Source organism: Budorcas taxicolor, chromosome 4 (assembly GCF_023091745.1).
Source record: "Budorcas taxicolor isolate Tak-1 chromosome 4, Takin1.1, whole genome shotgun sequence".
NCBI lineage: Eukaryota > Metazoa > Chordata > Mammalia > Artiodactyla > Bovidae > Budorcas > Budorcas taxicolor.
The window spans coordinates 54808719-54828832 of record NC_068913.1 but is presented as its reverse complement, the minus strand read 5'-3'; positions in this window follow the sequence as shown (position 1 = coordinate 54828832).

Sequence of the window (20114 nt, the reverse complement as noted above, 5' to 3'; positions counted from 1 at the left end):
TTGACAAGTGCTACAATTTGATAGAGGGAGATAATTCTTGCTGAGATGATTTTCAAAGTACAGAAATTATACTTTTGAGTAGATAGTACCTTTCTTTATGATCAGAATTTCATTTAATATACAGCATACTTAAGCTTGGTAATCAAATTTCCCTTTTTCTGAGAAAAAAAAAATGATGGCTGTCTTTGATCTCATATATTAAAGCACTACACATTAAATCTTATTCTTGATTCTGATTGTTTTCTTTGTTGCAGATAAAGCATGTCTGCCAAATTTAAAGATAGCAGATTTACAAAATGCTATATGAATATGAAGTGGTATTATTAATTAAATGAGTCTTCTGATCATGTGACTGAGCTGATTGATGAGTTCCTGGGATGTACTTTTTCTGTACGCCTCTAAATCCACTAAACTGAGAATTAATCAGTGGTGCCTTAAAAACCACAGACTTATTATTGACAGAATAATCACTTTTAAGAAGTAAAATATATGGATATAATTTTAACTTATGTTTTAAAGTATTCTGATATCACATGGACTTTCCCATTAGTGTAATTATAAAATAATTTGTTTAATATTTGATGTTTGTGAGAATTACTGACAAAGAATTATGGTTGGCTTGCTTTGCTTCAAATACTGCTATGTGAAAAACTGACAAAACTTTAAATATCTTTGAGGTTTAAGGTGTATATAATGTCAATTCAAGATTCTAACTTAGTTTAAAGGAAACTAAACGGTTCAGTGCTTTGGGATCTCAGCTCTCTTTGCAAGGTTAATCTCAACATAATATTCTCCATAATTAAAGCCTTTATTATTGATGCGATGGAAACTAAAACTTTAGCCATATCCCTACGTTAGAAAATCATTTCTAGACATTCAATTTACCTTTGTATAATTTTGTACATCATATACAAAAGTAAATGGAAATACATAATTCATATCGGATGGGTTGCACAGTTACACTGAACATTAGGGATGTCGGTACCTATCCTGCTACATCCGTCTGCTGTTCTCAGTGTGGTTTCTCCTGATTCCTAAATGGCAAGCTGAACTCCTGAGCCAACAAATAATCCTTAGTAGAATTTCTAAAGTGGATTTCCTCAGTCCAACATACACTATTAAATAATCCTTGCTCTTAGTATATGGTTAGGAAGAAAGACTTCAGTTTGTATCTTTATTCTACCATTTTGCAACTAAAGAACACAGAAAATTCTTCACTTATCTAAGTCAGATTCCAAACCAAAATACTGAACATCCTGGACTTTTTACTATCCAAATGGGACTTAGGAGAAAATAATTAATGTAAAATAAACTAATTAATGCAAGTAAAATGCTTAATGTAAACATTTTAAAATTTGTGTAAAATACATATTAAAATAGTTAATGTAAAACTTTAAGACAGTGCTTGCTACACAGGAAATTTTCAACAACTGACAACTGGGTTTAGTGCTCTTTTCATCATCAATGTCACTCTCCTAGTTACTACACTATGCTTGGTTTATTGTAATAAAAACATCTAAATGTTTCATTCTTTATTTTCTAATCACTTCAGTTCTCTCACACAATAGCGCTATTTATAAAATATTGCTTTCATTTTGTTACTTCCCTATTTTTTTTCTTTTTAGTTTATCTTTACTGTGTCATACAGGACCTTTCATTGTGGTACAGATTCTATAGTTGTGGCACGAGGCATATGGGATCTTAGTTCCCCCACTAGGGACTGAACCTGTGTCCCCTACATTATAAGGCAGATTCTTAACCCCTGGGCCACCAGGGAAGTCCCTGTTACTTCCCTATTAAAAGTAGTAGTTGTTGCTGTTTAGTCGCTAAGTCATGACTGACTCTTTTGTGACCTCATGGACTCTAGACTGCTGGGCTCCTCGGTCCACGGGATTTTCCAGACAAGTATACTGGAGTAGGTTGCCATTTCCTCCTCCAAGGGATCTTCTCAACCCAGAGATCTGACCTGAATCTCCTGCATTGGCAGGCAGACCCTTTACCACTGAGCCACCCAGGAAGCCCATTAAAAGTAGACTAAAGCTCTTAAATAAAGTTCCAGAACTCAAAACTTTCTATTACTTGGCTCCAAAAATTTTATAGCCAAACTTCTGTCATTTCCCTCTGTAACCTGTTCTGTATCCTAACTGGATCAACTTTTGATTATCAATTTCATCTCACATTTTCACACTGTGTGCCCTTCCACTTGTATAGAAATAATACATTAATCATGTGATAGAAATGTCTTTTACATGATAGAAGTTTATCCTGTTCTTGGACTCCTCCTGAACATACATACTATTGTCTCAAATGCTGGACAAATGGAGACAAGAACTATCATAATTAATTTAACTTGTCACTGTGACTTAACTTACAACCCTATTTGAGTTTTACCCATGTTATAGGCCCACGAGAAATCTGTATGCTGGTCAAGAAGCAACAGTTAGAACTGGACATGGAACAACAGACTGGTTCCAAATCAGGAAAGGAGTACATCAAGGCTGTATATTGTCACCCTGCTTATTTAACCTATATACAGAGTACAGCATGAGAAATGCTGGGCTGGATTGAAGCACAAGCTGGAATCAAGATTGCCAGGAGAAATATCAATAACCTCAGATATGCAGATGATACCACCTTTCTGGCAGAAAGCAAAGAAGAATTAAAGAGCCTCTTGATGAAAGTAAAAGAGGAGAGTGAAAAACTTGGCTTAAAACTCAACATTCAGAGATCTAAGATCATGGCATCTGGTCCCGTCACTTCATGGCAAATAGATGGGGAAAGAATGGAAACAAAATTAAAAGGTGCTTGCTCCTTGGAAGGAAAGCTATGACCAACATAGACAGCATTTTAAAAAACGGAGACATTACTATGCCAACAAAGGTCTGTCTAGTCAAAGCTATGTTTTCTCCAGTAGTCATGTACAGATGAGAGAGTTGGACCATAAAGAAAGCTGAGAGCCTAAGAATTGATGCTTTTGAACTGTGGTGCTAGAGAATACTCTTGAGAGGTCCCTTGGACTGCAAGAAGATCAAACCAGTCCATCCTAAAGGAAATCGGTCCTGAATGTTCATTGGAAGGACTGATTCTGAAGCTGAAACTCCAGTTCTTCGGCCACCTGATGCAAAGAATGGATTCATTTGAAAAGGCCCTGATGCTGGGCAAGATTGAAGGCAGGAGGAAAAGGGGACACCAGAGAATGAGATGGTTGGATGTCATCACTAACTAGATGGACACGAGTTTGAGCAAGCTCCAGGGGTTGGTGATGGACAGGGAAGTCTGGTGTGCTGCAGTCCATGGGGTCACAAAGATTTGCAGACTACTGAGTGACTGAATTGAACTGAACTGAATATGTTATAGGCATATAAATGCCTATCAAGGCATGTATTTCTGGAAAACTTAACCATGTTTCCCTATTTTTGTTAAAAGTATCTATGTAACTTCACTGCTTCCCAGGTGGCAAAATGGTAAAGAATCCACCTGATATGCAAGAAATGTATGAGACACAGGTTTGATCCCTGGGTTGAAAAGAATCCTTAGAGGAAGGCATGGCCTAGATGTCCATCAGCAGATGAATGGATAAGAAAGCTGTGGTACATATACACAATGGAGTATTACTCAGCCATTAAAAAGAATTCATTTGATTCAGTTCTGATAAGATGGATGAAACTGGAGCCGATTATACAGAGTGAAGTAAGCCAGAAAGAAAAACACCAATACAGTATACTAACACATATATATGGAATTTAGAAAGATGGCAATGATGACCCTGTATGCAAGACAGGAAAAAAGACGCAGCTGCGTATAACGGACTTTTGGACTCAGAGGGAGAGGGAGAGGGTGGGATGATATGGGAGAATGGCATTCTATCATGTATACTATCATGTAAGAATTGAATCGCTAGTCTGTCTGACGCAGGATACAGCATGCTTGGGGCTGGTGCATGGAGATGACCCACAGAGATGTAATGGGGAGGGAGGTGGGAGGGGGGCTCATGTTTGGGAACACATGTAAGAATTAAAGATTTTAAAATTAAAAAAAAAAAAACTTAAAAAATAAAAAAAATAAAAAAGAAAAAGAAAAGAAAAGAAAAGAAAATTAAAAAAAAAAAAGGAAGGCATGGCAACCCACACCAGGATTCTTGCCTGGGAAATCCCATGGAGCATAGGAGCCCATGCTACAATCCATGGGTTCGCAAAGAGTCAGATACAACTGAGCAAGTGAGCACATAAACACACATTTTTTTTTCTTTTTTTTTTTTTTACTTTACAATACTGTATTGGTTTTGCCATATATCAACATGAATCTGCCACGGGTGTACATAAGTTCCCACTCCTGAATCCCCCTCCCACCTCCCTCCCCATACCATCCCTCTGGGTTATCCCTGTGCACCAACCCCAAGCATCCTGTATCCTGCATCAAACCTAGACTGGCGATTCGTTTCTTATATGATATTATACATGCTTCAGTGCCATTCCCCCAACTCATCCCACCCTCTTCCCCTCCCACCGAGTCAGAAAGTCTGTTCTGTACAGCTGCATCTCTTTTGCTGTCTCGCATACAGAATTATCGTTACCATCTTTCTAAATTCCATATATATGTGTTAGTATACTGGATTGGTGTTTTTCTTTCTGGCTTACTTCACTCTGTATAATCGGCTCCAGTTTCATCCACCTCATTAGAACTGATTCAAATGTATTCTTTTTGATGGCTGAGTAATACTCCATTGTGTATATGTACCACAGCTTTCTTATCCATTCATCTGCTGATGGATATCTAGGTTGCTTCCATGTCCTGGCTATTATAAACAGTGCTGTGATGAACATTGGGGTACACGACAAACACACATTTAAATTCATATTATTTTCTCACTGATGGCTGACAACAGTTCACTACTCAAAGCCATCATTATTTGTTCAGTTTTAAGAAAGATATAGAGGCTATGGAAAGGTGGCTAAATATTTGCTAATATCTACAGTTTCTAAATTTAATACCTGGATCAGTCTTTGTTTTAGCTTATTTTATTGTGATTTGCCCTTTAGATTAAATAAGTGAGAGATGTAGCAGGGGAAAAGTGGCTGATTCTATACCTCTCCAGTACAGAAATGCATTGAAGAGGATACCTCATCCAAGCCAAAGAGAAGACAAGAAAATGATATTGGGTAGAATAAGATAGTGGAAGTGAGTGTTAGTTACTCAGTCATATCTGACTCTTTGTGACCCCATGGATTATAGCCCACCAAGCTCCTCTGTTCATGGGATTCTCCAGGCATGAATACTCGAGCGGTTTGTCATTCCCTTCTCCAGAGGATCTTCCTGATCCAGGGATCAAACTGGGTCTCCACATTGCAGGAGGAATCTTTACCTGCCTGAGCCACCAAAGAAGCCCTCTCACTAAAACCTTTCTTTTTCTTTTTTAAATGATTTCTTCAAGTATAACTGTTGTTCTTCAGTTGCTCAGTCATGAACAACTCTTTGCAACCCCGTGGACTGCAGGCTTCCCTGTCCTTCACTGTCTCCCGGGGTTTGCTCAAACTCATGTCCATCGAGTTGGTGATGCCTTCCAATTGTCTTGTCCTCTGTTGTCCCCTTCCCCTGCCTTCAATGTTTCCCAGCATCAGTATCTTTTCTAATGAGTCAGTTCTTTGCATCAGGCCAAAGTATTGGAGATTCAGCTTCAACATCAGTCCTTCCAATGAATATTCACAGTTGATTTCCTTTAGGATTGACTGGTTTGATCTCCTTGCTGTCCAAGGGACTCTCAAGACTCTTCTCCAGCATCAGAGTTTGAGAGCATCAGTTCTTTGGTGCTCAGCTTTCTTTATGGTCCAACTCTCTCATCTGTACATAACTACTGGAAAAACCATAGCTTTGACTATATGGACCTTTGTTGACAGTGATGTCTCTGCTTTTTAACGCACAAAGTTCGTCATAGCTTTCCTTCCAAGGAGCAAGCATCTTTTACTTTCATGGCTGCAGCCACTGTCCACAGTGATTTTGGAGCCCAAGGAAACATAGTCTGTCACTGTTTCCATTTTTTCCTTATTCACCATGAAGTGATGGGACTGGATGTCTTGATATTAATTTTTTGAATGTTGAGTTTTAACACAGCTTTTTCACTTTCCTCTTTCACCTTCATATAGAGGCGCTTGTTTCTCTTCACTTTCCCATTAGGTATAACTAATGTACTGTTAAGTTCATCTGAAGTGTTCAGTTCAATAAATGTTGGTAACTTTATACAGTCACCAACCATAAGCACAATCTGGCTTAAGAACACTTGCATTGTCCAAAATACTCCTTCCCATGACCAACTGCAATCAATTTCCCCATTCCACCACTATTCCCAGTAAACCACTAACTTGTATTCTGTGTCTATAACTTCACCTTTTCTAAGAAATTTCATAAAAATGTAATCATACAAATATGAAGTCATCTAATTTTGGCTTTTTTCACTTAGCATAATATTACTGAGGATATAATGTTGCTGCTTTCTATCAGTAGGTGTTTCTTTTTTAACTTGTGTGTCATTATTAACTTGTGTGTCATTGTATGAATATATCACATTTTGCTTAGCTAGTCACCAGTTGATGGCCATTTAGATTTTTTCCAGTTTATGCTTAATAAAAATAAAGCTGCTATGAATATACAAATACAAATCTGCGTTTGAACACAGGGTTTCATTTCTCATGGATAAATACATAGAATTGTTAGCTCTTATAATAAGAGCATGCTTAACTTTGTATGACAGTATCAAGCTCTTTCCAAAGTTAGGTCTCCTTTTACTTTCTTGACAATAATATTTGAGGATCCACTTTCTCTGTATCTTCAACAACAATAATGCCTATCTCCTGGAGCAGCTAGTGGGTATGTAGTGTTATCTTGTGTCATAATTTGCATTTCCTTATTCAGTGACAATGTGGAGTATCTTTTCATTTGTCTTATTGTCCATGCATATATCATCTTCGGTATTTATTCACATCTTTTGTCCAATTTTTATTGGATTGTTTGTCTTTTTATAAAGCCACAAAATTTGTGTATATTCTGGATACAGTACTTATCAGGTACATGATTTACAAATAATTTCTTGGTATGCGGCTTGTCTGTTCCTTTTATTAATGGCTACCTTTGAAGGAAAGAATTTAAACTTTGATGACACCCACAGTGTATATATCATTTTTATTTTATGGAACATGGGGTGGAATGTTCTATCAAGTTGTTGATAGTGTTGTTTAATTCTTCTATATTCCTATTAGTCTTCAATTTAGTGATGCTGTCAATTACTGAGAAGTGAGTATTAAAGTCACCAACTATAATAATTGTTTGTCTCTTAAATTACTTTTTTTATCTTATGCTTTTTATAAAACATATAAAGTATATATTTTTATAAGGTGTATATATATATATGTGTGTGTGTGTGAATGTTATATCTCCTTGATATATTGACTTTTTATCATTACTAAACACTTATCTTTGTCTCCTGTAACATTTCTCATATTAAAGTCTACTTTTATCCAATATAAATATGGCCACCGCCACTATCATTATCATTTATTTCATATGTCTTTTTCCATATTTTCAATTTCAATCCATTTGTGTTTGAAAATAAACTGTTTTGTATATAGCCAACAGCTGGATCTTGCTTTGAATACAGTATGACAAACTTTGATATATGATTCTTTATGCAGTTTTTTTTTTGAAAGAAATTTTTACTTAGTATAGGATTCTAGGTAGCCCTCTTTATTCCTTCCACACTTTAAAGAAAAGCCACTCTACTATTCTTTCAGCTTTCATTTTCTGACAAGAACCCTGATATATGACATAATTCTCTCTTCATATGCTCTGTCATCTTTGCTCTGTCAGCCTTCATTATTTCCTTTCTACAGTATCTCTTAGTTTTAGTAGCTTGAATATGATGTGCTTTAATAGATATGTGTGCGTGTGTGTTCATGTGTTTGTGTGTGTCTGTGTGATCATATTTATCCTGCTAGAGGTGCTCAAACTTTTTGAGAATGTGGTTTGATATCTCTCATTATTTGGGGTAATTCTAGCCACTGTCTATTCAAGGACTTTTTTTTTCTTCTTCTTCTAATCTTTTTCTTCTCCTCCTTCTTCTTTCTCTCTCTATCTTGAACCTTTTTTTTTTGTTTCTGTTAAAGAGGAGTTTTGAGGTGAGGAGTGAAGTTTTGTTCCTTTCCTGCAGAAATAGATAATCCTTTCTCATTGCCTATAATACTGAAGGGAACTTTCTCTAGTGTCTTGCCTGCTCCCAGTCTTTCCCATCAACATCTAGTGGGGGTGATAGAAGAGAGCCAGTGAGTTTGCACAAAATCTCCCTTGTGTCTGGGGTTCACAAAAGTTCTATATTGTCACTCTAGCCATACTCTGTCTTCAGAAATTTGTTAATAATTTAACTGATTTCTTAATGATTTGTATGACAGTCATTATATTTCTTCTAATATTTCAGCAAAGGTAAGATCACCTGTGCATCATCTCTCTTCTTAAAAGAGTATATTCATCCTCAGATTTCAGACTACTCAGTTTCCCTGTCATTCAGATCTCTAAGGAATATTAAGTTATTCTTTGTAGCTTATCTAGCTTTTTCTCACTGTGGGGTAGATGTGACATTCCTTCCTACTTATTATATCCTAAGAAGACACAGAACTCCTAACAGGGTTATAGTAGAGCCTTCCCATTAATAGATTCTGCTCCATGGTCAAAGGTCAATGCATACATCCTCCGTTATTTCTTTTTAATTTGGAAGAGATAGAGATTAGTTACACTAATTTTCAAAGTGTGAGATAAACAAGGCCAGGGTCTGTTGGCAGCTATGTTTCTTGGTGAATGCAGATATGTGAAAAAGAGGTTCACGTAAAGAGAGAAACCAAGATGTTGAGAGCATGGGTGATAGTATAGAACTTGGATTAATTTGTGTCTGGTGCCAGCTGATCAGATTTTTCTTTTTTAGAATGCTTGAATAGTTCCTCACTGTACTAGACCAGATCTAATTCTTATGCCTAGTATGCAAGAGACATTTTTATTTGGCCTCAGCTATGCTTCTAAGTTCAACTCTCATCTGTTCTTTTTATGAAGAACATAAAAAGCATGAAGTTTATCAATCAAGCCACATTGGATTGTTCTTGTAGCCTTCTAACTGAATTATTTGCTTCCATCCTTACTTCCTGCATATATTTTTATCATAGCAGCCATAGAGAACCCTTCAATCCTAAAATAAACTTGTCACTCTTCACAGCAAAAGGCAAAGTTTGAACTTACAAGGCCCTATATGTTATTACCCCTTCGGATCCACCTTTCTCAACATTTACATTTTCATTCTTGTTCATTCCATTCAAATGAATCAAATGTCATCAAAGCCATTCCTAGGTCATAGACTTTGCACTTACTATTACCTCTTCCTGTGAACCCCACAACCAGCTGTGAATGTGCACACATGCACACACATACACATATTCCATAACTGCATGGTTTGCTTCCTCCCTTCCTTCAGGTATCTTACTCTAATATCATCTTATCAGTTATACTTACTCAATTTAAATGCCCTAATTCAAAACACCATCATTTTCTTTTCATGCAAGCAGCACACAGTAATCTGTTTCCCTTTCATGTTTTGTTTTTCTCCATAGCACTTCTTTTCATATTTAATTAGTTTATTTGCTTATTCTGTATCTCCCCCACTAGACAATAAGCTCCATGAAGTTAGGGATTTTTTTTCTTTTTTTTTTTTTTTTACTGTATTACTTATATCTCCAGATAACTAAAAGAGTTCCTGGATATTTGGCAAATGAACAAATGATACTTCATATGATTTTTTTCCAACTTAACACATGTAATTCCCTTTTGATAAAATGCTTTCTCATTGTCTGTTGGAGCAGTTGTAATTCATATTTCATGATTCAAATTAACCATTCAAATTCTCCTCCTTGCAATATAAATTTCCTTCTTTAATATAGTTTATTATTCTGTTTTACTTAGCAACCATATCATGAATATAGCTTAATATAACTACCTGCTGCTGCTAAGTCGCTTCAGTTGTGTCCAACTCTGTGCGGCCCCAGAGACGGCAGCCCACCAGGCAACCCCATCCCTGGGACTCTCCAGGCAAGAACACTGGGTTGCCATTTCCTTCTCCAGTGCATGAAAGTGAAAAGTGAAAGAGAAGTCGCTCAGTCATGTCCAACTCCTAGGAACCCCATGGACTGCAGCCTACCAGGCTGCTCTGTCCATGGGATTTGCCAGGCAAGAGTACTGGAGTAGGGTGCCATTGCCTTCTCCATATAACTACCTACCATGACAATTAATTATACAATTATCGTTCCAGAAATTATGTGTTTTTCATCATTGTACTTCTAGTAACTCAGAAAGAGGATGTAGGAATTGTTTGTTGAATTTGGTAACTGAACTGAACTCATTATCTTTTCTCCCAAATCTGCTTTCACTGGAGCCAAGATATTTTTCAGTCAAACTGATAAGAAAAATTGAACTCTTCCCTGTAGTCCCATCACAAATCCTATTTAGTAGCTGTCTTGTTGATAACTCTCTATGTCAAGTCTTCATCAATATGTCAGCTTTAGATGCACACTTTTTCTAAGTTGTGTGTATAAGATGGTAATTGAACTTTAGTCAAACCACATTTGACAGTGAAGGCTTTATTCAGAAAAGACACTGCAAATTATTGGAGTTTGTCAACACTTGACTGTTCCTATGTTTTCTGATTAACTCACATTTATGTCACCCATTTTTAAAATGAGCTTCAGAATGTTTGAAAAATGTGTACTATATCTCCCCTGCTCCTAGCCATCCTTAAGTAAATGCCTATATCTTGCCTGTTAAACAATCGAAAGGAAATAATCTTTACAGAAAATTAATATTTTACCCATGTGATTTGGTTCAGGTCAAATAATATAATGGAATTATTATGTGCTTATTAAAGACAAAGACTTTTTACCTTAACTTTCTCTTCTCCCTTCCTACTTTCTAGAAATAGAAATCTGGAGGATCCAAGGAAGCATAAATACAAGCCTGGAAGAGTGGCTCACCAGCTTGGGTGAGTGGAAGGCTCCTTGGAATAGAACTGCCTGTATGCCTTGGACTCATAGACAAGACAAAGAAGAAAAAGAAAAAAAAAAAAAAAACTTCAATCTTACTTGAACCAATATATTAGGGTTTTGTTGTTACAGCAACATGGAATATACACTAAATTATTACATGAAGATGTAGTGAAAGTCTTCAGCAACTTACTACTGGTCTTAGGATAAAGGCTAAAATCTTTCCCTGGAACACAAGACCCTGTGTGGTATAGTTCCTGCCTGATTCTCAAGCCTTATCTTAATACACTCTCCTTTTTGCCCACCCTGTTCTAGCCTTAAATTAAAACCTTCCTTCAGTGCCCTGCATGCCCTAGGCTCTTTCCGTATGTTTTTTCCTTTTCTTAGAAGTTCTCTCTTTCATCCCACAAATTTCCCCTTGTGCATCCGTATATATCATTCAAATCTTAACTCAAGTTTAATGTTCTCATGAAAGTGGTCCCTGAATCCACAGTCTAGGTCACATTCTTTCATCAGAAGTTTAATAGTATCTTGCTTCTGAATGCTGTATGGTCATTCAAGCAATGATCCTCTGTTAGGCTGTAAGCTACATGACAGCCAAGTTATGCCTCTTTCAGTTCATCACAATAACCCCAGACCTAGAACAACACATGGCTTCTATCAGAAGTGCACTAAATAAGTCAAATGAATGAACAGGATCTCGTTAACAACGTCTTTCTACACATGATACTTTTCACTACTAATTCACTACACAATATGGTCCTTATCCTCTCCCATACTCTCACTGCCCATACTCGGATCACTCCTCCATACTTCGTAATACAAATAGCGAATGTTTGCAATAGATACAAAATTAGATTTTGCCACATTATTGGTAGGTAAGTCAGGAGACCAGAAATGACTTTTACGAAATTAATATACAGAAAGGAAAATTTTAGAATAAACATTGGACAGTCACTGAAAAAAAAAACAAAACTGATCCAAGTTGCCAAATATCCCTTGCAAAATACTTTAATGGAAACTTGTGAAAGATTACTCTCTCTCATGTATGTACAGATACAGATTTTATCAGTCCCTTGATGCTACAATTTCACTACTCATAATATCTGACTAAATCATTCAGTAATTTACCCAATAAAGATTTCTAAAACCATTTCTCCTAGAAAATGCATTTAAAATGTAAGAACCAGTGCTAATAGGCATTGAGTTTGCTGTCTTCTAGAAACCTAGGAAATATGGTATCTAATGTATCCAGCCTTTTTCATAACTTCATTACATATCATTCTTATATAGGGATAATGAGTGAACTTATATAGGGTTTGAGTGAACTATTTTTGTTAACCAATAAACCAACTGTTCTAAAGGGCATGTAAGAAAGCAGAAGCATATGATTGTAAGTAGAGTTTCTATTTATTATTTCCTCTGCTGTTAGCAGTATATGACACAAACATCTCTTTGGTTAAATGTAAAGTGTTTTATTTGCTTTTTTTCCACTGAGAATAAAAATAAAATTGGTTTACTACAAATAATTGACGTTTGAAGAATAAACCAGGAGGAATTTTCTAAATCTTATCTGGATCTCAGAATACATACCTTCTGAGACTCCAATTAGTTTGGGCTCAGAGAAATTTGCCTGTGGCCAGTATGAGAAGAAAGAGATATGAAGAGCTCTTTATAAAACTGTGGGAGACATGCAACTTCTTCCATACATTTGGTTGTAGTTGTGTGCCTAAAAAGTGTGTTTATTACGAAAGTCTCTGGAATTTGGCAAAAGTCTGTTCTTTTTTCTACTAGTAGGCATCAGTTGGCATCTGCCAACATGGTTCTCAAATTTTCTAGCTTTATTTTCTTGTATTCCAAGAGTTAGGAGTGTATGCTGCTGCTGCTGTTGCTTAGTCACTTCAGTCGTGTCCGACTCTGTGCGACCCCACAGACGCTACCAGGCTCCTCCGCCCATGGGATTTTCCAGGCAACAGTACTGGAGTGGGTTGCCATTGCCTTCTCCTAGGAGTGTATTCAGCTCAGTTCAGTTGCTCAGTCATGTCCGACTCTGTGACCCCACGAATCGCAGCACGCCAGGCCTCCCTGTCCATCACCAATTCCTGGAGTTCACTCAGACTCACGTCCGAGTCAGTGATGCCATCCAGCCATCTCATCCTCTGTTGTCCCCTTCTCCTCCTGCCCCCAATCCCTCCCAGCATCAGAGTCTTTTCCAATGAGTCAACTCTTCACATGAGGTGGCCAAAGTACTGGAGTTTCAGCTTTCACATCATTCCTTCCAAAGAAATCCCAGGGCTGATCTCCTTCAGAATGGACTGGTTGGATCTCCTTGCAGTCCAAGGGCCTCTCAAGAGTCTTCTCCAACACCACAGTTCAAAAGCATCAATTCTTTGGCACTCAGCCTTCTTCACAGTCCAAATCTCACATCCATACATGACCACAGGAAAAACCATAGCCTTGACTAGACGGACCTTAGTCGGTAATGTCTCTGCTCTTCAATATACTATCTAGGTTGGTCATAACTTTTCTTCCAAGGAGTAAGCGTCTTTTAATTTCATGGCTGCAGTCACCATCTGCAGTGATTTTGGAGCCCCCCAGAAATAGTCTGACACTGTTTCCACTGTTTCCCCACCTATTTACCATGAAGTGATGGGACTGGATGCCATGATCTTCATTTTCTGAATGTTGAGCTTTAGGCCAACTTTTTCACTCTCCTCTTTCACTTTCATCAAGAGGCTTTTGAGTTCCTCTTCACTTTCTGCCATAAGGATGGTGTCATCTGCATATCTGAGGTGATTGATATTTCTCCCGGCAATCTTGATTCCAGCTTGTGTTTCTTCCAGTCCAGCGTTTCTCATGTACTCTGCATAGAAGTTAAATAAGCAGGGTGACAATATACAGCCTTGACGTACTCCTTTTCCTATTTGGAACCAGTCTGTTGTTCCATGTCCAGTTCTAACTGTTGCTTTAGTATGTACTAAAAACAATATTGGGTTAAAATTTACACAAAATTATCAGTTATTAACAGATAAATTAGTATTATTTCTTTCTAGGATTCTTTAAAAATATGGCTAATTGGGTTAATTAAAACATTTATTCTATGTAAATTTTATCAAGAGAAATTTTTAAACCTTATTAAAAAGGTATATTGTCCCATGCCCTGTACCATGGATCCCTAAAGAGCTCACTGATAGTGTGGATCCTTTTGTTGAGTTTATCTCCTAACCTTTTGAGCACGTACTTATCATGCATGGGCCTCCAATGTACTCAAGATTTCTCGATAATCAGGTCTAATTAATAGAACAGACTTGATACAGTGAACTGGCATTTTTCTCTGTAGAAATATGAAGACCATTCAGAACCCATCAGACTATTTTACAACAGAGGATGAAAGCATTAATACAGCCCTGGGGAAGACCATAAGTGGGTACTACTGTGAGATGAATTGTGTCCTCAAATCCATATTTTGGAGTCCTAACTCCTGTATTTGGAGATAGGTTTTCAGTCTCCTGATCACCTATTCTTGATTTCTCTCAGTTATATAAATTGAGCATCATTCTTGTTGGTTGTTCATAAACCTTGTCCCTAAGAACATTGGACTCCTTGCAGGTTATATGGTTCTAGTTGTTACTCCAGCCTTTCTGTACCTCACAACAATTGCTCCCAGCTTTTACCTTTCCTTCTGATAATGAAATGCTAACATCTCCACTATTATCAGAAAGCCCAGTTCAACTCTACCATCAGCCCTGCCTCCAGAGATCATTCATCAAAACTCTCTGTTTTAATTCTGTTACTCCTGTCACAAGCACATTCTTTTTTTTTAACTGAAGTAAAGCTGAATTACAATGTTGTGTTAATTACCATAATAAAGCAAATGACTCATTTTTACATGTATAAATATTCTTTTTCATATTATATATATTCATAACTTTCCATTAAGGTTTATCATAGGATATTGATTATAGTTCTCTGACAAGTACATTCTTTATGGCTTTAGTAAATAGGTTGTTCTTTAAACTCACCTTTGGAACATAGCTGGCTGATGTTCTCCCGTCTTATGCATGATGCTTATCCATAATAAAAATTAACTAAATAAAATTATTCTTGGCACTAATGAAAATGAGCATTTTGAATCATTCAAAGCAATACATTTCTTCTTTTAGAACAAAAATAGTAAGAATGGTTTGCGTGAACAAGTGACTCCAATGAGAAACTGTTGCTTTGAAAATGAAGATTTAAATGCTTTCTTTCAATTGTACAAGGACTCAAGATGAGTTCAGACAAACATGCTGACATGCTTAATCCATAACCTACCTCATCATACAGAGAGCAATTCCTTCCTTCCAGTCATTGAGGTCAAAAACCTTGGAGATGTACCTGACTTCATATTCCTTCCTCTAGCCAATTCTATGAGTAAAGACTAGCTTTAACGTGTATTCTGACTACTATCACCCACATCTATACCACCATCATCTCTTGCCTAGAAAACCTAAGAGCCTCCTACTAGGTCTTTCTGTTTGAATTAGAAAAGAAATTTTTCATTGAAAAAGACAAATAAGACTTGTATTCAAGACCATTTCCATACGGAAGCATATTGAATTCAACTTTTACTCTGCTGAAACAAAAAGCAGAAGAACTTCTAAGCGCTAGAATGAGCTAGTGGAAAAGCCTTGCAGAAGCTCTGGGGGGTGGCTGTCGAAGTAATTAGATCATCTGTGTTTGCTAATTGGTGCTTATCCAAGTTAGGCCGCTGCCCTCCCACAGAGCCTGGGAGATAGGGACACCCTCTTCTTGGTGATTACGTCTCAAAGAGATGGCTCCCAGAGCCTTGAGAAAGACATTCCTGGGTTGCAAAACTGGCAAGAGGCCAGGAAAAGATTTGTATCTCAAAAGGTCTGAGGAAGAATTACAACTGCAAGTGTTCTAAAGTTAATGCTCTAAGAAAAGGGAGGCGAGGAGCTGATAGTCAGGTAGAAATCTGTTGAAAGTTTAGTCAAGCTCTTTCTTGTCTTGGTTACTATTCTTGTATCTACAATCTTTTCTCAACACAGTAACCTGACTAATCCTTTAAAAATATAACTTAGATCATGTTTCTCTTCTGCATAAACCCTGCAATAAAACCCTGGTTTTATTCTGTTTTCCTGGAATGTTTAGATTGCCATTTGGGTGACTTCCTCATTTTTTCTTATTTTAATACAACAATCATTCCCTTGCTCCCTACCACCCCCATTCCACACTCTTGCATCCCCAACTGCCTTAACCTTGCTCTATCTTCTCCTTTAACACTTATCACCTTGTAAAACATAATATAATTTGCACAGTATGTTTATTATTTAGTTTTTGTCTCTGCCCACTGGAACATTAGCTGCATGAGGGTGGAGGTCTTTGTTTTGTTCTCTTGATGTATCTTATGTACTGGGGAGAGTGTCTGGCACACGGTATGCATTGAATACATGTTTGTTGACTAAATAATCCCTGATCCTCAAGGAGAAAAAAAAAAAAGCTAACATAATTCCTTCAGAAGACAGCATCACAACATTAATCTGTATCATTGAGGATCTGAACATATTCTCCTCTAGGGGATCTTCACAACCCAGGGTTTGAATTGGGGTCTCCTGCATTGTAGGTGGATTCTTTACCAGCTGAGCTACCAGGGAAGCCCTCTACATAAGAAATTAAGCTCAAATAGTAGCAACTGAGAATGCAAGTTATATCATTCATTATACCAGAAGCTTATGTTAAGTGTTGTATGAATGAGAAAATCAGTTACAGTTATGAGGAAATACTTGTCCAGGAAATTTACAAATAATAGACTGAAAGTAGCTAGCTCCAACCCAATACCCATATGGTTAAATATTTCACTAAATTCTGATTACCCTATTTTCCCTGATCGTGTTTAACCTGATAAAATGAAATATGAGTGTTTATTTTCCAACTTATATAAAGCTACCTAATCCATAGGAAAATTATAGAATTAGAGAAGAATCTGCCTGATTGGCAGTATTGGCAAATTATTCTACTTTATACTTATCTAACTGAAACCTAAGCTAATATTGATAGTTCCTGTGCAATCTAAGACAATTAAAATAAAAAACCAAAGAACTCTTATTTAAGGACCTAAATTTACCTTCTTGCAAATTTACCCATTTCAAATGTAGCTCAGATCATAAATAATGTGTAAGGGCTTTATGCTTCCTGAAAATATCAGAATCCTCAGAAAGAGCTATAAATACATCTTAATTCTAAAGTAGAGACTTTTGCTGTTTTGAGGCCAGTTTGTTTTCATTAGTTGCATCTTAAAGTTTTAAGAGAATTATGTATACTAAGGCACACTTAAGGGTTTCATCACTACCATCAGATTCATTTCACAAGTGTCCTAAGTCACATTTTCAACACGGGCCTCCAGAGATGAAAAAGCCAGTACATTAATCCACTGTACACTCCAGTCCTTTGCAAATTCATATCACAGTTTCTCATCTAAATGACCTTCTTTTTGAAATGATAAAAGGGCAAAGGTTCTTTCCAGGTGATTATAGGCATATAATATTATTTTTGCAGGGCAAAATGATTTTAATTACAAAGTCATAAAGTTATCATTACATATGATAGTGATAGTTAATAGAATACCTACATATAATGTGAGCTTAAATATATCTGCATTATTCTAAAAATCTAGGTCAAATATTCATTTTCATTTATTTTGTGTCTCACCCAAATGCAGTCATCAACCAATATTATAAACTAAAATCTTTAATAACAGCAGTCATAACATCTGACTGGTTCTAGAAACCCTGTGATTGAAATTTTGCTAAGAGCTGAAAATCATGTTGGAATATTGTACTTTCATGAAATTAAAAACTTACAATATTAAAATGATCAGGAGGCATTTAAGATCCCCAAAGACCAGTGTTTATGGCATGTACATTGAGGTTGGCAGAAATAAGAGTTGTCACAAGGGTACCTCAGCCTGTCTCATCTACTTTCTCTTGGAAATTACATTTCTATCTTCTTTTGGCACTTAAAAATGTTCAAATGTTCAATGACTTAATTTAATGAGTGCAATATTAAAAAGGAATATATTGAAAAAATGTAGAGGAACTCTGCTCGCCTTTTCCAATATGATTAATATTTTATTTTTAAGAAAAGCAAATTAAAGAAAAATCCCCAACCTAAGGTCAACAGTGCCTGTTTAAGGGAACTATCTCATTCTATTCTCTTCAATGTACTGTCTTTTTCAGAATATTAATGGGGGAGAGAGTGACAAGAATGACTTAGACGTACATGTCAGGAGAAAGGGTCAGCTCTTGGCAGTAGGATGTTAATTCACATCCATTAATGAAATTTATCCTCCTTACTGTCTCTCTTTCTCTCTTGTGCACTCTCTGTCTCCCTCTTTTAAATAAAAGTCTTTTCTTTTTTTTCTCTTGAGAAAGAGAGAGAGAGAAAGAACATCATGGACGTTTCACAGGAGCTGAGAAGGGCCACAGGGGCAGGCCAAGGTAAGAGACTGACAATCTTCAGGTGATTAAGGAGACTCAAAGGCTAGGTAGACCTACAAAATGAATAACTATGGACCCAGAACCATGCCATAAGGCTCAATGGCTTGTGATTTGCAAGTTGATAAGACAAGAAGATTAATAATGCTGCATGATAATGGCTGCTCCCTCTCAGCTGGGGAGATGGTAATGATCTGATATTGCTGTAGGAGCAGTTCAGCCTGCGCAGAGAGGAGGGTGCAGATTCACTCATCCCAATTGGCCCTGAGGATATAGAGATTTTGAAAAATGGGAATGCAGTTACAATTTTAATTAGATATAAAGTTTTTAATAATTTTGCTGAAATGAGGACTTCAAAGAACATATTTTGCAGCATTCAGGCCCATAACTCCTGAGTGACAGTTTTGGTTAATTTGCAAGTTTTCAGATCAAACTTTGCCCCCGGCTCCATGCTGAGGGTAAAGTAAAATGTCAATTTCTTTCCTCAGTGATCTCAAGCATCTTATTTAGGCAGGTGAGCTGAATTCTCTTATTCTGTAGACGTTAGCGGAACAAAACTACTCATTAAAATATATGCTTAGGAAAAAAAATTAGCAGCATAAATAAAATCAGTAGTAATAAAGAGAATCAATCAGCAAGAAAAATGTACAGCAATATACAACATAAAATTTTAAAGAAGAATCAGGGTAATATTGTATATAAAAGGTGATTAAATGTTAGCATATGATTATGCTGTCATTGCATATTATTATCAAAGAATGTTTAATTTATACCCTGTTTAAAATTAGAGGTAGCTGTGCAAAAAGATATTTTTTCTCCTCCGGACCATATTTTTCTTTTTCCTACTGAATCCACATGTAGATTTGTGATTCAGACTTGTGGTCCTGAATTAATTACATTAGCTATCTGAAGTACATTAGTTCTTTGGCAGTCTACAAGGTAGTAATAATAGGGAATGATGTTGTCAGTCAATTTAAAGGCATCATTCAGCTTCTGCCATCTCCATTTTACTTTCCACTTCTTCCCATAGTTTGGGGGGACAGCCTGCCAAAAGACTCCTTTAACAAGCACCTCCTCGAAAAGCTCTTTAAAACAAAAGATGGAAAGAAATTTTAAAAAAAAGCAAACAAGGTAAATTGATAGAAATAAATTGTATGTCATTTTATATTAAATATATTACTGAGTTCTCTGATGCCTCAACTTATGATATACTTACACTTTACAAAAATCTGTGTGTTTGTGTTGCTGCATTAGAACATTTCTTAATACTTTTTTTTCCCCATTGAAACCTGATATCCATGAACTGTGTCTCCTGTGTCTACCAACAAGCAATGAGGTTTGCAGCTCTGAAATGTTGAAAGTTTACTAGCCAAGCCTGCCAGAGCATTTACAAGCTGAAGTTTGATGAGCTTCTATCATGTGAGTTGATGCTTTCAAAAGCAAGCTGAAATTAATACAGGACCTTCGCTTCCCATGTGATTTAATCCAAGTCTGGGCTCACAGTGGAAAAATGTGGAAACAGTGCTCAAGTGAAAAGGATCGACAAGAAAACAATACC